The following is a 15590-nucleotide window of genomic DNA, read 5'->3' as shown; positions in this document are numbered from 1 at the left end:
TAAACTTACCAATTGACAAATCTGCCACAAATACGTGGATAAAACAAAATGGGGGTTCAGCAACCCCATAGAAGAAGCAGAGGAAGAACACGATATCGAGTTCACTACTCCACAGGTCACCGAACATCGGAACCAAGCGGAGGAGAGCCAAGTCACTGTGGGCAGTCCGGACAGTCCTGAAGCACCGCAAACAGCAGACACTCAGGCCAACGCCCAACAACTAGAGCCTCAACTTAGGCGCTCTACAAGAGAGCGTAAACCACCAGAGAGACTTAACCAATGATCCAAAAAAGACTTTGGGGAGAGGTGATGTCATGTATTCAACTGTCATTTTAACACATGTATAAACTGACCTAAGTTGTGCACCGTAAGAACATTGACCACAAGGGGGTGAACTTGTGGGAGACACTCCTAACCTGGACTTTCAGGTATAAAACGGGAAGCTCCACCCATCATCATCACTTCAGTGCTGGCTAATAAATGTTACTGGCCACAGAGTGACCTTCTCCAAAGTATGGGCCTCGTGTGCATTTCTACTGTATAGTTTGGACATATTAAACAGAGTGTTCAAACTGCCCCGGTTCACTGTAAGAACTCCCATTCTAGATTGTTATACTGCAGGGACTGAAGCAACAGGAATTGAAAAATAAATTTGATCAGTAATTGCGAGAGAGAATGTGTGACTGAAATCTGAGTCATAGCCCCGAAACATGCTTTTAATTCAGCAGGCGGTGTAAATGAACAGGTCTGAGAGTGAAGCTGCTTATCTGAGAATTCAAAACTAAATCTACAGCTGGAACTCCAAAGGTTCGCAAACAGTTGTTCAGGAAATAATTAGTGATTTAAGTTTAAAGGGAGATGCGTTTGTGCAGCTCTTTCAGAGAAGTTGTGGGTGGCTCTTAAAAGAGCCGTTGTGTTTGGGTTTGAACTCTCAGGACAGCGCGCAGTTTTACTAGGAGCTGGTGTACTTGGTCACCGCCTTTGTCCCTTCCGACATGGCGTGCTTGGCCAGCTCCCCGGGCAGCAGCAGGTGCACGGTGGTCTGGATCTCCCGGGAGCTGATGGTGCAGCGCTTGTTGTAAAGGGCCAGGTGGGAAGCCTCACCAGTGCTGCACTCCAAAGTATCGTTCACAACCGAGTTCATGATGCCCATGGCCTTGGAGGATATGCCGGTGTCGGGCTGACCTGCTTCATCACTTTGTAGATGTAAATGGGGTAACTCTTGTTCCTCGACTTTCTTCGCTTCTTGCCGCTCTTTTGTGGTGTTTTACTGACCGTTTTCTTGGCGCCTTTCTTGGCAGTAACTAATAAGAACATAACAACATAAGTATTATGAACACGAGTAGGCCATCTAGCCACTCGAGCCTGCTCCGTCATTCAACAGGATCATGTCTGATCTGGCCGTGGACTCAGCTCCACTTACCCGCCCGCTCCCCATAACCCTTAATTTCCTTATGGTTTAAAAATCTATCTATCTGTGACTTGAATACATTCAATGAGCTAGCCTCAACTGCTTCCTTGGGCAGAGAATTCCACAGATTCACAACCCTCTGGGAGAAGAAATTACTTCTCAACACGGTTTTAAATTGGTTCCCCTGTATTTTGAGTCTGTGCCCCCTAGTTCTAGTCTCCGCGACCAGTGGAAACAACCTCTCTGCCTCTATCTTGTCTATCCCTGTCATTATTATAAATGTTTCTATAAGATCATCACTCATCCTTCTGAACTCCAACGAGTAAAACTGTTTCCCCCGGTGGAGGGAGCGTGCTCAGCGGTCGTCATATTGCTCAGGGCGGTCTCACGGCGCATGCACGGTCTTTTGTGCAGGGACAACGGGTGGGCGGGGCTTCAGGATATCTGTCAGTTTGATTGGTCACATGTTTATGTCCAGCTCAGTGGCCCTTGAAAGGGAGCCTTGTTGTTCTGATAGTTGTCTGGTGAACCTGGGCCAGCACGGCTCACCCTATTGGGTCAGCCCAGCCCAAGCTAACCTTAATGGGCCAACCCAGGCTCACCCTATTGGGCCAACACTGTCTTACCCCATTGGAGCAGCCCGGGCTCACATTATTGGGCCACACCGGGCTCACCCTATTGGGCCACCCAGGCTCATCCTATTCGGCCAGCCCGGGTTCACCCTATTGGGCCAGCACAAAAGGCCCAGTGATCAGCAGAGAAAATCAGCAGCTCATTTATTATATTCTCACTTTGCGTACTTACCCAACCATGTAAGCTGGAATTGAAAAATATCATCGGCTTTGGAATGTGGAACGAGAAAGTTTTTTCTGTTCTGTCTGTGGGAAAACATTTCAAAGATCAGTGTGACTGGAAAAGCACGGATACACACATACCCTTTCTGCATGAAAATGTTCCAGTGTACTGACTGTGGGAAGAGCTTCGACCAGTTACATAGCCTGAAAAACATCGCACCATTCACAGCGGTGAGAAACTACATGTGTTCTTTGTGTGGACGAAACTTCAACTGATCGTCCAACCTGGAGAGACACAAGGACACCTGCTCCATGGAGAAATCATGGAAATGTGGGGACTGTGGGAAGGGATCCAGTTCCCAGTCAGATCTAGAAATCCATCATCGCAGTCACACTGGGGAGAGACCATTCACCTGCTCTGTGTGTGGCCAAGGTTTCACTCAGTCATCTGATCTGCTGAAACTCCAGCGAGTTCACACTGGGGAAGTGTGGGAGGGATTTACTCAGTCATTTGAATTGCGAGTTCGCAATTCACTGCAGGGGTTGTGTTCTACTCTCATTACTGCTGTTAATCACATCCTGACTGAATCGTGTTCATTCTGTGAGTTGGGATTTGTTTCTGCTGATGTTAATCACCCATAAAACTGGGCTGGAGTTTACTATTTTGATATTTCAAATAACACAGTATGTCGATAAGTGATGTCTCCATGATAAGAGGAGACAAATTGATGTCTTGTTATTGACTGCTTCATTTTGCGCCTTTACTCCTTTCTAACTCTAGATTGTATCAGTTCTCAGACCTTTGGTTTCTCTCAGGACAAGTCACAGTTCCCCATACCGTCCAGAGTGTCTTGATGTCCAGGGTAGGGATAGCTAACACGCCCAGGATCATTAAACAGAAAATCCAGTCTGTTAATCACTTACACATACTGGAATTTTCGTGTGTCCACAGCATCTCTCTCACCTTCAATGTGTGAGTAGAGTATCACCCCTGGAAAGCTGGTTTCAATTTAAATTAGAATCCACTCAGTAAATGTATTTTTTAAAATATCTACAAGTAAACCGATCACAACAACTAATTGGCAAAGGTTTACAGTCAACTAGATGAATAAGTAAAAACATCATGGTCCAATAACACAGCTCTATATTCACAGGAGAAAGTCTGTTATCTCAGTCCTCGAATGTCAGTTGGTGAGATGAGAGACTGAATCTCTTTCCACACTCAGCTGGTAAACGGTCTCTCCCTGATGTGTTTCCACCCAACACACATCTGCATCCATTCCCATTGTCCCCACATTTAAAGTGTTCAGTCAGCTGGGCACACAAGTCTCAGAGGTTGAGGGATGATTGAAGTTCCATCCACACACAACATGTGTACTGTTTGTCACCGCTGTGATTGGTGTTTTTCCAAAGGCTGATGATAAGGTGATCCTGATGAATCTGGTGAATTTCTCAAATCTTGATGTGATGTTTGGTTTGAGTTACCAAGCTGCAGATCCTCCCATTCTAATAACCTGCAAATGGAGGTTACAAAAGTTGTTACTAAAGTACAGGATATAAATTCAGAATAGACAATTCTAGATTCTATCGGACATTCTGTCCCCTCCTGTCCCTCCAAAGTTGTAAAAGCCTTATTCTAGACACTCTCCCTCCATCCTCACGGTCTAAAATCAACTGCGAGTTACTTTCTCCAGGAAGTGCTAAATCTGGCTAGGTGCAAATCCACAGAAATTTGTCAACCTCTGGTGCTTCACCAACAGTCGACTCAGTGAGTGTCAGCAAGATTTCCACTGTGGTAGACATCAGAGCCGAATCCAATCCTACCTCCAAATGACATCCACAAACCTCCAAATTGATGTCACTGGATCAGTATCAAGAGCAAGGGTAGTGGCTAATTTTTACTCATATTTAGCCCAGTGGTACTGAGGACAATTATAACCCCTGAACTGCTGCCTTGGCTGAGATCAACTAACAGCCCAGACCAAGGACCGACATTGGGAACTTCCCAGTCAGTATTGTAGAGTGTTCTAAAATTTGGGGGGTTGAGGGAGGGTTGGAAAGAATATTTTGAAACACATTTTGCTCCACCTTTAAACAAAACCTTCGTCACACTGTACAATTCTGAAATTTTTCCAAATTAAACAAGCAAGTCAAATGGATTATAAAAACAATGTGCCAATTTAGAAAGGCTCAAGTCACTCGAATAGACAGCTTTACAATCACAGGACAATACAGAAGGGAGCGAATGTTAATGGGAGCTCGGTTTGTGAAGTCCGCCAACACTCTCAGATAAACTGGACTGATCCTTTAAGTATAAATAGGCAGAGAAAAGAGAGTCCCTGTCACTTTAAATAGCTGCCCCATTCCCCCGGGCAGTGGGAGGAGCAACGGTGCGCAACCTCTTGAGATACTGACACAGCAAACACCACCGGATGGGTTCCCGCAGGTTCCTAAAGTCCGAAGAAATAAATTGCATCAGGTTCAGTAGAACAACTGAAAAAAATGCACACAGAGTCGTTGCTATGTGCGTGTGTGTGTGTGTAAACAAAACACATCATTGTTAATCTTTGCGAGAGATAAGATACTTTCTGCACAAGCTATTATCCAGCATTTTATTTCCTATTATTTACAATGTAATTGCAGAGTGTTTAATTCAGTTACCATTTATTGATGACCCATTGTCTTGTGTGCTATTGTTTAGAAAGTGATGACAGAATGACCATTCCGTTACCAAGGTGACCATGTCTGTCCGCAGTATTCAGTGGTAAGGGGATTAAATCTTTGCTCTAGGATTTGGACGCTGTGGGAACATCGGCGCAAAATCACACGTTTTAATGTGAAATATGTCTGTTTTCTCACATGTCGACCGGCTGTGATAAATGGAACTTTGAGTAACAAATGGTGGGGAACGTCCGCGAACCTCTCACATATCAAATGTGATCATCCCTAAGCAAAATATCATAGCTCTAGACCAACGAGTCGCCGACAGCAAGGAGTGTAGCTCTCAGATTCTGACGGCAGTGAGAAAAGATATTAGGCCCATCGTGCTTGTGCTGTCCCTCAGTTAACTATCTAATTCGTCCCCCTCTCCATAGTCCTACAAATGTTATCCTTTTGACGAATATATTATTAATTTGAGACATGACATGAGCAAAGTACAGCATCCTTGCAAATAAAAGGGGAATTTGACGGAGAGGTTAAATGTGAATGACAAAACGACCAGGAAGGTCAAAACTGTAAGACAATGACGACGAGAATGGGATTCAAACCCATTACGCAGAGCCCATTAGCAGTCCATCGCATTAACCTCTCGGCCACCTTGTCACTTATGCAGCGCATTGTCAGCCATTGAAGCTCCTGCTTTTTATATCCAAACAAAAATAATGTGCAAGAAAGTCCACTTCACAGCTTGCTCTGCCCGTGCATGTAGATCGACAATGATGAAAACGTGTCATGAGATTCTTTAAGCAAACAGCCTTCCTTTACTTCAGGTGAGTGACTGGAAGAGATGGTTGGTTTCTCGGCAGAATCACAACAAAAAATGTAAAATTTCACGCAGCAAGCTAAGTTGACCGCGGCAGGACTCGAACCTGCAATCTTCTGATAATTTTGCGGTTAAAATCGAAGTCAGACGCCTTAATCCATTAGGCCACGCGGCCTCTGCCAACGCCAACCATTGTGTTATTGTGTATATTGCGAACAGATTCGGGGCAACTGCAATATCAAGGAATGATTCAAGAAAAGATGAACATATTTCGAGTGAATATATAGATGCACTGCGATCTGGTTGAGAACCGGCGCAGGCAAGCCCAATGTATATTGAAACACAACAGTTTAACAATTCGGTCATTGCAGCTGAAATCATACTCCTTCTCAAACTAGACAGGATGACCCGGGTTTATGAGAAAATCCGTTTCAAAGGGAAAGATTATGAACCGGAACTGACAACCAGCCCGTTTAAACAGACGCAGAATGATTCGGGACTGCAAGGACATCGCTTTTACCCATTTGCAGAATGACCCTTGACTGATATCCGTTCTCTTTTAAAAGAATATATTGAGATTTCTTCTGTAGCCAATCGTCAGCCATTCAATCTCCTGCTTTTTGTATCCAAACAGAAATAATGTGCAAGAAAGTCCACTTCACAGCTTGCTCTGCACGTGCATGCAGATCAACAACGATGAAAACGTGGCATTAGAATCTTTAAGCAAACAGACTTCCTTTACTTCAGGTGAGTGACTGGAAGAGATGGGTGGTTTCTCGGCAGTATCGCAACAAAGAATATAAAATTTCACACAGTGATGGAAGTCGACCGCGGCAGGATTCGAACCTGCAATCTTCTGATAATTGCGCGATTTGTGATCGAAGTCAGACGCCTTATCCATTCGGACACGCGGCCTCTGCGAGCATGGTCTGTTGTACGTTGTGTATATTGGGCGCAAATTCGGGGCAACTGCAATATCACGGAGTGGATTTAAGAAAAGATGAGTATATTTCGAGTGATTATCCAGATGCACTGCGATCTGGGTGCGCACAGGCGCAGGCAACCCCAATGCAAATTGGAACACAACAGTTTAACAATTCGGTCATTGCAGCTGAAATCATACTCCTTCTCAAACTATACAGGATGACCCGGGTTAAGGAGAAAATCCATTTTAAAAGGAAAGATTATGAACCGGAACTGACAACCAGCCCGTTTAAACAGACACAGAATGATCCGGGACTGCAAGGACAACCCTTTTACCCAGATGCAGAATGACCGTTGACTGACAGCAGTTCCCTTTTAAAAGAATAAAGTGAGATTTCTATCAATTGAGTAGTGGGGCTCAGGATCATGCGGGGCAGAGACGGTTATTGAAGACACAGGTGATAGACAGGCAGGAAGGAGGGAGGGACGTAAAACCAGCCCAGACTGAAATATATATATATTTAACATTTAAGAAAATAAATGCATTTGCATTTATTTTTTTTAAATTGAATTAATTTTGTTTTAAATTAATAAATAATTGATTCATAATCTATATATTTTTTGATTGAACGAAGGCTGTGTGACAGCAAGAATTTCATTGGAAATGAAGGGTGCAGTCAATAAATACCAAAACACATTAAGCCCATGGTGGAAGACAAGCCACGAGGGAAGATGTGGGCGACAAAGGCGATCTTTTAAAGTCACGTGTATCCTTCTGCTGGATCTGACAGCAGCTGCTTGTGCTGTGAAAGAGGGCAAATGTAATAGAGCTCGGTGCAGGCAGAACAGAAAAAGTATATTTATTTTGGAAGTTAAAAATTAAAGATTATATTTAAATATACACATATATGTACATGTATTAACAAAGTCAGTCAGTCAGTCATGTATTGTCTTGTCTTGATTTGATTTGATATAATTAGTAAATAAGGATGGAGGATGTCATCATGTCACACAGCCCTGGCTAAAATCGCTATATTTCTAACTTGTGTATTTTCCCTTCTTTCAGATGTGGAATCGCAAAATCCAACAGCAGAGTCATCTACCGTCAGAGAATCCACGAAGGAGTGTTCAATCAAACCAGTACGGTTTCAAGTTGCATGTAATGCACTTTTCTCACATGACAGTAAGATCGCACAGCACGTTTGCACACACTCAAACTTACACAAACACACAAACAAACTAAAATTCCAGCACCCTCCAAAGGCAGTTTTTCAAATTTGAAATTGTAAATCCGGGACAGACAGCACATCGCTTTGAAACAGACACAGAATGATGCGGGTCTGATAGCACGCCATTTTAAACAGACAGAGAATGATCTCGGACAGACAGCACATCCCCTTAAAAGGGACACGGAAATGGAATGAATTAAATCAGATAAATATGTAAAACTCGGCAGGCATCCACATTCTGTGGAGGAAGAATCCGGTTTCACGTTCTGTCGGATAATCATTCCAATATTTTCGGAAAAAGTTAAACACTACAGATTTTATCAACAAGAATAACGCCTGGAAAAATTACGCAGCGAGCAAGGTCAAATGGGAACGTGTGTGATACAGTGGAACGCAGGAGTGATTAAATAATAAATGGCACAATGGAAAAAGGCAAAGTGGGTGGTAATCGGGCAATAACGTAACAAAGGATGGTCCAGAGGAGGTGTTACTGGGAATAGCAGAACCATTACCAGACAATGGGAGCGGTGCTTATCACCCGATACGTTGAACCTAATGTTGAGGCCTGAAGACGAGAAGATGCCTACAATATAAGATGTCACCGCTTTTTAATCAGACCAGGCAGCTTGGTCAGCCCGGATTGATTTCTTGTCCGCTTTGAATTCGGCAGCCAAGTGTCTAATTCAAAAGCCAGCTTCTCTCATCTTTTCAGCTCTTGAGAAACAGGACGCACTCATATTCAGGGCAGAGGTGGGATTGACGCTGAATGTATGCTTATCCCAATTGAGGTGAGCTTATGCGTACAGACAGGTAGATCTCCTGATCAAGTCTTGGCCGGAACAAAACAAGGGTTCAGCTTATCCAACGAGTCACAGAGCCGAGTACCTCTGAGATACATTAACTTTACTCAGTTGGGTGACTTTCACTTTGCTCTGGGACTTGGACGCTGTGGAACATCGGCGCAAAATCACACGTTTTAATGTGAAATATGTCTGTTTTCTCACATGTCGAGCGGCTTTGAGAAACGCAACTTTGAGTAAAAAATGGCGGGGTTCGTCCGGGATTTGGCCCGAGATCTCTCGCATTTCAAATGTGATTATCTCCAAGCGAGAATCATAACCCTAGACCTAAGGCGGTGAAGAGCGAAGCTCTCAGATTCTGACGGTTGTGAGAAAAGGTATTAGGCCCATCGTGCTTGTGCTGTCCCTTAGAGACCTATCTAATTAGTCGCCCTCTCCAGAGTCCTGCAGCTGTTGTCCTCTTGATGAATATATTATTAATTTGAGACATGACATGAACAAAGTTCAGCATCCTTGTCTGTAAAAGGGAAATTTGGCGAAGAGGTTAAATGTGATTGAAACACGACAAGGGAAGTCAAAGCTGCAACAAAGCGACGACGACGATGGGATACGAACCCATGTGTGCAGAGCACAATGGGTTAGCAGTCCTGTGTCCTGAATGGGGACTGGGCAGCCACGTACGGGGCATTCCCTGAGGAATTCAAACCATTTCACAGGCGCAAGGATGAACTCTCGATTGAGGCCAATTGCCTACTATGGGGAAACCGTGCAGTCATGCCCCAGATGGGCAGAGAGATGTTCATCAGAGAACTCCACAATGAGAACCCGGGCATTGTCATAATGAAGGCAATTGCCAGCTCACACGTTTGGTGGCCAGGGATAGATGCAGACCTGGACCTTTGTGTTCACAGATGCAATACGTGTACCCCGCTGGGCAATGTGCCCAGGGAAGTCCCCCTTAGCCACTGGTCCTGGCCCGCCAAACCATGGTCACGCATTCATGTGGACTACGCAGGTCCTTTCATGAGAAAAATGTTTTTGGTTGTATTAAACGCCTACTCAAAATGGATCGAGTGTGACATTGTCAATTCAAGCACATCCTCTACCATGGTAGAAAGACGACGTGCAATGTACGCCGCCCATGGTCTACCGGACGTCTTGGTCAATGGCCCGTGCTTTGCAAGCATTGAATTCCAGGCCTTCATGACAGGAAATGGTATCAACCTTGTCAGAACGGCACCGTTCAAGCCGGCCTCAAATGGTCAGTTGGAAGGAGCAGTGCAGATAATCAAACAGGGGATTTCCAGAATCAAAGGGGGTTCCCTACAAAGCCGCTTATGATGCCTCCTGTTGGCCAATAGATCCCGACCACACTCGCTCACAGGGCTTCCACCCGCAGAGCTGCTAAGGAAAAGGACGCTCAAAACCATGTTATCCCTTATACACCCCACCATGAACGAAATTGTTGAGAGCACGCGCCAGTCACAATGTGACTACCATGACGGGAATGCGAGGGCGCGATGTATTGATGTCAATGACTCTGTCTTTGTCCTCAACTACGCTGCAGGGCCCAATTGTTTCGCAGGCACTGTGATTGCCGAAGAGGGGAATAGGATTCTGAACGTTAAACTTACCAATGGACAAATCTGCCGCAAACACATGGATCAAACAAAAAAGAGGTTCAACAACCCCATAGAAGAAGCAAAGGAAGAACACGATATCGAGTTCACTACTCCACAGGTGACCGAACATCGGAATCAAGCGGAGGAGAGCCCAATCACTGTGGGCAGTCCGGACAGGCCGAGGCATCGCAAACAGCAGACACTCAGGCTAACACACAAAATTGGAGCCCCAACTCAGGCGCTCTACAAGGGAGCGTAAACCACCAGCGAGACTTAACCTGTGATCGCAATAAGACTTTGGGGAGAGGTGATGTCATATATTCAACTGTCATTGTAACCCATGTATAAACTGACCTAAGTTGTACACCGTGAGAACATTGACCACAAGGGGGTGAACTTGTGGGAGACACTCCTAACCTGGATTTTCAGGTATAAAAGGGGAAGTTCCACCCACCTTCATCACTTCAGTGCTGGCTAATAAATGCTACTGGTCACAGAGTGACCTTCTCTCAAGTATGGGCCTCGTGTGCATTTATACTGTACAGTAAGGACATATTAGACAGAATGTTCAAACGGCCCCGGTTCTGGTCTCTGTAAGAACTCCCATTCTGGATTGTTCCACTGCGGGAGTGTAGGTTAATAAACGGACTGACGCAACAGGAATTGAAAATTAAACTTGATAAGTACTTGTGAGAGAGAATGTGTGACTGAAATCTGTGTCTCAGCACCTGAACATGCTTTTAATTCAGCAGGCGGTGTAAATGAACAGGTCTGAGAGTGAAGCTGCTTCTCTGATAATTAAAAACTCAATCTACAGTTGGAACTCCAAAGGATGTCACACACTTGTTCAGGAAATAATTAGTGATATAAGTTTAAAGGGAGATGCGTTTGTGCACCTCTTTCAGAGAAGTTGTGGGTGGCTCTTAAAAGAGCCGTTGTGTTTGGGATTGACCTCTCAGGATAGCGCACAGTTTTACTTGGAGCTGGTGTACTTGTCACCGCCTTTGTTCCTTCTGAGACGGCGTGCGGGCAGCAGCAGGCGCACGGCGGTCTGGATCTCCCGCGAGCTGATGGTGCGGCGCTTGTTGTAATGGGCCAGGCGGGAAGCCTCACCCACGGTGTGCTACAAAATATCGTTCACAACCGAGTTCATGATGCCCATGGCCTTGGAGGAGATGCCAGTGTCAGGGTGAACCTGTAGATGTAAATGAAGTAACTCTCCTTCCTCGACTTTCTGCGCTTCTTGCCGCTCTTCGGTGTTGTGTTAGTGACCGTTTTCCTGGTGCCTTTCTTGGCAGTAACTGTTTTCCCCGGTGGTGGGAGCTTGCTCAGCGGCCGCCATATTGGTCAGGGCGGTTGTGCAGGGACAAAGGGTGGGCGGGGCTTCAGGGTGTCTGTCAGTTTGATTGGCCACATGTTTATGTCCAGCTCAGTGGCCCCTGAAAGGGAGCTTTGTTGTTCTGATGGTTGTCTGGTGACCCTGGGGCAGCACGCCTCACCCTATTGGGTCAGCCCAGCCCAAGCAAACCCTATTGGAACAGCCCAGGCTCACCCTATTGGACCAGCACAGTCTCACCCCATTGGGTCAGCCCGGGCTCACACTATTGGGCCAGACAGGCTCATCCTATTGGGCCAGCACAGTCTCACCCCATTGGGTCAGCCCGGGCTCACACTATTGGGCCAGACCGGGCTCACCCAATTGGGCCAGCACAAAAGGCCCAGTGACCAGCAGAGCAAATCAGCAACTCATTGATTTTATTCTCACTCACCGAATTGTACCCAACCATTTTAGCTGGAAATGATGAATACCATCGGCCTTTGAATGTGGAAGGAGAAACACTTTTCTATTCTGTATGTGAGAAGATATTACAAACATCAGTGTGACTGGAAAAGAACCGAGACACACATATCCTATCCGAGTGAGAATGTTCCAGTGCACTTACTGTGGAAAGAGCATCAACCAGTTACACAGCCTGAAAAGCATCGCACCATTCACAGCGGTGAGAAACTACACGTGTTCTGTGTGTGGACGAAACTTCAACTGATCGTCCAAGCTGGAGAGACACAAGGACACCTGCTCCATGGAGAAATCATGGAAATGGGGAGACTGTGGGAAGGGATTCCCCGTCCGATCTAGAAATCCATCATCGCAGTCACACTGGGGAGAGACCATTCACCTGCTCTGTGTGTGGCCAAGATTTCACTCAGTCATCCAACTTGCTGAAACTCCATCGAGTTCACGCTGGGGAAGTGTGGGTAGGGATTTACTCAGTCATTTGAATTGCGATTTCGCAAGTGACTGCAGGGGTTGGGTTCTCCTATTATTACTGCTGTTATTCCCATCCTGACGGAATAGTGTTCATTCGGTGAGTTGGTATTGTTTCTGCTGATGTTAATCACCAATAAAACTGGGCTGGAGTTTACTATTTTGATATTTCAAATAACAATGTGTCGATACTTGATGTCTCCATGATAAGGGGAGACGAATTGATGTCTTGTTATTGACTGCTTTATTTTGCGCCATTACTACTTTCTAACTCTAGATTGTTTCAGTTCTCAGAACTTTGGTTACTCTCAGGACAAGTGGCAGTTCCACATACCGTCCAGAGTGCCTTGATGTCCAGGGTAGGGATAGCTAACATGCCCGGGATCACTAAACACAAAATCCAGTCTGTTACTCACTTACACATACTGGAATGTTCGTGTGTCCACAGCATCTCTGTCACCTTCAATTTCTGAATAGAGTATCACACCTGCAAAGCTGGTTTCAATTTAAATTTGAAGCCACTCAGTAAATGTATTTTTAATAATATCTACAAGTAAAGCGATCACATCAACTAATTGGCAAAGGTTTACAGTCAACTAGATGAACAAGTAAAAACATCATGGCCCAATAACACAGCTCTATATTCACAGGAGAAAGTCTGTTATCTAAGGCCTCGAATGTCAGTTGGTGAGATGAGAGACTGAATCTCTTTCCACACTCAGCTGGTAAACGCTCTCTCCCTTATGTGTTTCCACCTGACGCGCATCTGCATCCATTTCCACTGTCCCCACATTTACAGTGTTCAGTCAGCTGGGCACACGAGTCTCACATGCTCGACGATTGGTTGAAGGTGCATCCACACACAGAACATTTGTCCTATTTCTCCCCGCTGAGTTTGGTGTTTTTCCATAGGATGATGAGAAGGTGATCCTGATGAATCCGGTGAATCTCTCAAATCTTGACGTGATGTTTGGTTTGAGTTACCAAGCTGCAGATCCTCCCCTTCTAATACCCTGCAAATTGAGGTTACAAAATTTGTTACTTTAAGTACAGGATAGAAATTCAGAACAGACAAGTCGAGATTCTTTAGGACATTCTGTCCCCTCCTGTCCCTCCAAAGTTGTAAATGCCTTATTCTAGACATTCTCCCTCCATCCTTACTGTCTAAAATCAACGACGAGTTACTTTCTCCAGGTAGTGCTGAATCTGGCTGGGTGCAATTCCACAGACATTTGTTAACCTCGGGTGCCTCACCATCAGTCGACTCAGTGAGTGTCAGCAGGATTTCCACTGTGGTAGGCATCAGAGCCAAGTCCAATCCTACCCTCAAATGACATCCATACACTCCAAATTGATGTCACTGGATCAGTATTAAGAGCAATTGCAGTGGCTAATTTTTACTCATATTTAGCCCAGTGCTACTGAGGACAATTATAACCCCTGAACTGCAGCCTTGGCTGAGATCAACTAACAGCTCAGATCACGGACCGACCATGGCACCTTCCCAGTCAGTATTGCAGAGTGTTCTACATATTTTTTTTTGTCGGGGGGCGGTGAGGGAGAGTTGGAAAGAATATTTTGAAACATATTTTACTCCAACTTTAAACAAAAACTTCGTCACACTGCACAATTCTGAAATTTTGACAAATTAGACAAGCAAGTCAAATGGATTATAAAAACAATGTTACATTTTAGAAAGGCTCAAGTCATTGAAATAGACAGCTTTACAATCACAGCACAGTACAGAAGGGAGCGAATGGTAATGGCAGCTCGGTTCGTGAAGTCTGCCGACACTCTCAGATAAACTGGACTGTTCCTTTAAATATAAATCGGCAGAGAAAAGAGAGTCTCTGTCCCTTTAAATAGCTGCCCCATTCCCAAGGGCAGTGGGAGGAGCCACGGTGCGCTGTCTCTTGAGACACTGAAACAGCAAACACCGCTGGATGGCTTCCGGCGGGTTCCTAAAGTCCGAAGAAATAAAATTGCATCAGGTTAAGTGCAACAACTGAAAAGAATGCACACAGAGTCGATGCTTTGTGTGTGTTTGTGTGCAAACAAAGCACATCATTCTTAATGTTTGATAGAGATAAGCTATTAACTGCACCAGTTATTACCCAGCATTTTATTTCCTATTATTTACAATGTAATTGCAGAGTGTTTAATTCATTTACCATTTATTGATAACCCATTGTCTTTTGTACTGTTGTTTAGAAAGTGAAGTCACAATGACCAATCCGCTACCAAGATGACCGTCTGCCCGCAGTGTTCAGTGGGAAGGGTATTAAATCTTTTCTCTGCGATTTGGAAGCTGTGGGAACATTGGCGCAAAATCACACGTTTTAATGTGAAATATGTCTGTTTTCTCACATGTCGAGCGACTGTGAGAAACGGAACTATGAGGAAAGACTGGAGGGACTCGTCCGCGATTTGTACCCGAGACCTCTCGCATATCAAATGTGATCATCCCAAAGCAAGAATCATACCCCGAGACAAACGAGCCACCGATAGTAAAGAGCGTAGCTCTCAGATTCTGACGGTCGTGAGAAAACATATTGGGCCCATCGTGCTTGTGCTGTCGCTCAGAGAACTATCGAATTAGTCCCCCTCTCCATAGTCCTACAAATGTTATTTCTTTGACGAATATATTATTAATTTGAGACATGACATGAGCAAAGTGCAGCATCCTTGTCAGTAAAAGGGAAATTTGGCGATGAGGTTAAATGTGATTGACAAAACAACTCGGGGGGTCAAAGCTGCAACACAACACCTACGAGGATGGAATTCGGAACCATGCGTGCCAGAGCACAGTGGATTAGCAATCCATCGCCTTCACCTCTCGGCCATTTCATTTCTCACTCAGCGCAGCCTCAGCCGTTCAATCTCCTGCTTTTTGTATCCAAACATAAATAATGTGCAAGAAAGTCCACTTCACAGATTGCTCTGCCCGTGCATGCAGATCGACAGTGATGGAAACGTGCGATTAGATTCTTAAAGCAAACAGCCTTCGTTTCCTTCAGCTGAGTGACTGGAAGAGATGGTTGGTTTTTTGGCAGAATCACA

The 15590-nt window shown here is 44.9% G+C and overlaps 2 non-coding genes and 1 pseudogene across 2 annotated transcripts; all 3 read right to left on the bottom strand.

The window, feature by feature from the left end:
• LOC139255782 (zinc finger protein 436-like) overlaps positions 1-6294 on the bottom strand; it is a 48108-nt pseudogene extending 41814 nt beyond the window's left edge.
• Positions 5775-5864, bottom strand: trnar-ucg (transfer RNA arginine (anticodon UCG)). Its single transcript is given in 2 exon segments — positions 5775-5810; positions 5827-5864. It is a non-coding gene; the product is annotated as a tRNA-Arg (tRNA).
• A 220-nt stretch (positions 6295-6514) lies between the features above and the next one.
• On the bottom strand, positions 6515-6604 carry trnar-ucg (transfer RNA arginine (anticodon UCG)). Its single transcript is given in 2 exon segments — positions 6515-6550; positions 6568-6604. It is a non-coding gene; the product is annotated as a tRNA-Arg (tRNA).
• Between the last annotated feature and the right edge of the window lie 8986 nt (positions 6605-15590).

This window comes from Pristiophorus japonicus, unplaced genomic scaffold, assembly GCF_044704955.1.
Source record: "Pristiophorus japonicus isolate sPriJap1 unplaced genomic scaffold, sPriJap1.hap1 HAP1_SCAFFOLD_630, whole genome shotgun sequence".
Lineage (NCBI taxonomy): Eukaryota > Metazoa > Chordata > Chondrichthyes > Pristiophoridae > Pristiophorus > Pristiophorus japonicus.
Note: the sequence above shows the minus strand (reverse complement) of the source record. Positions and strands in the feature narration are given on the sequence as shown.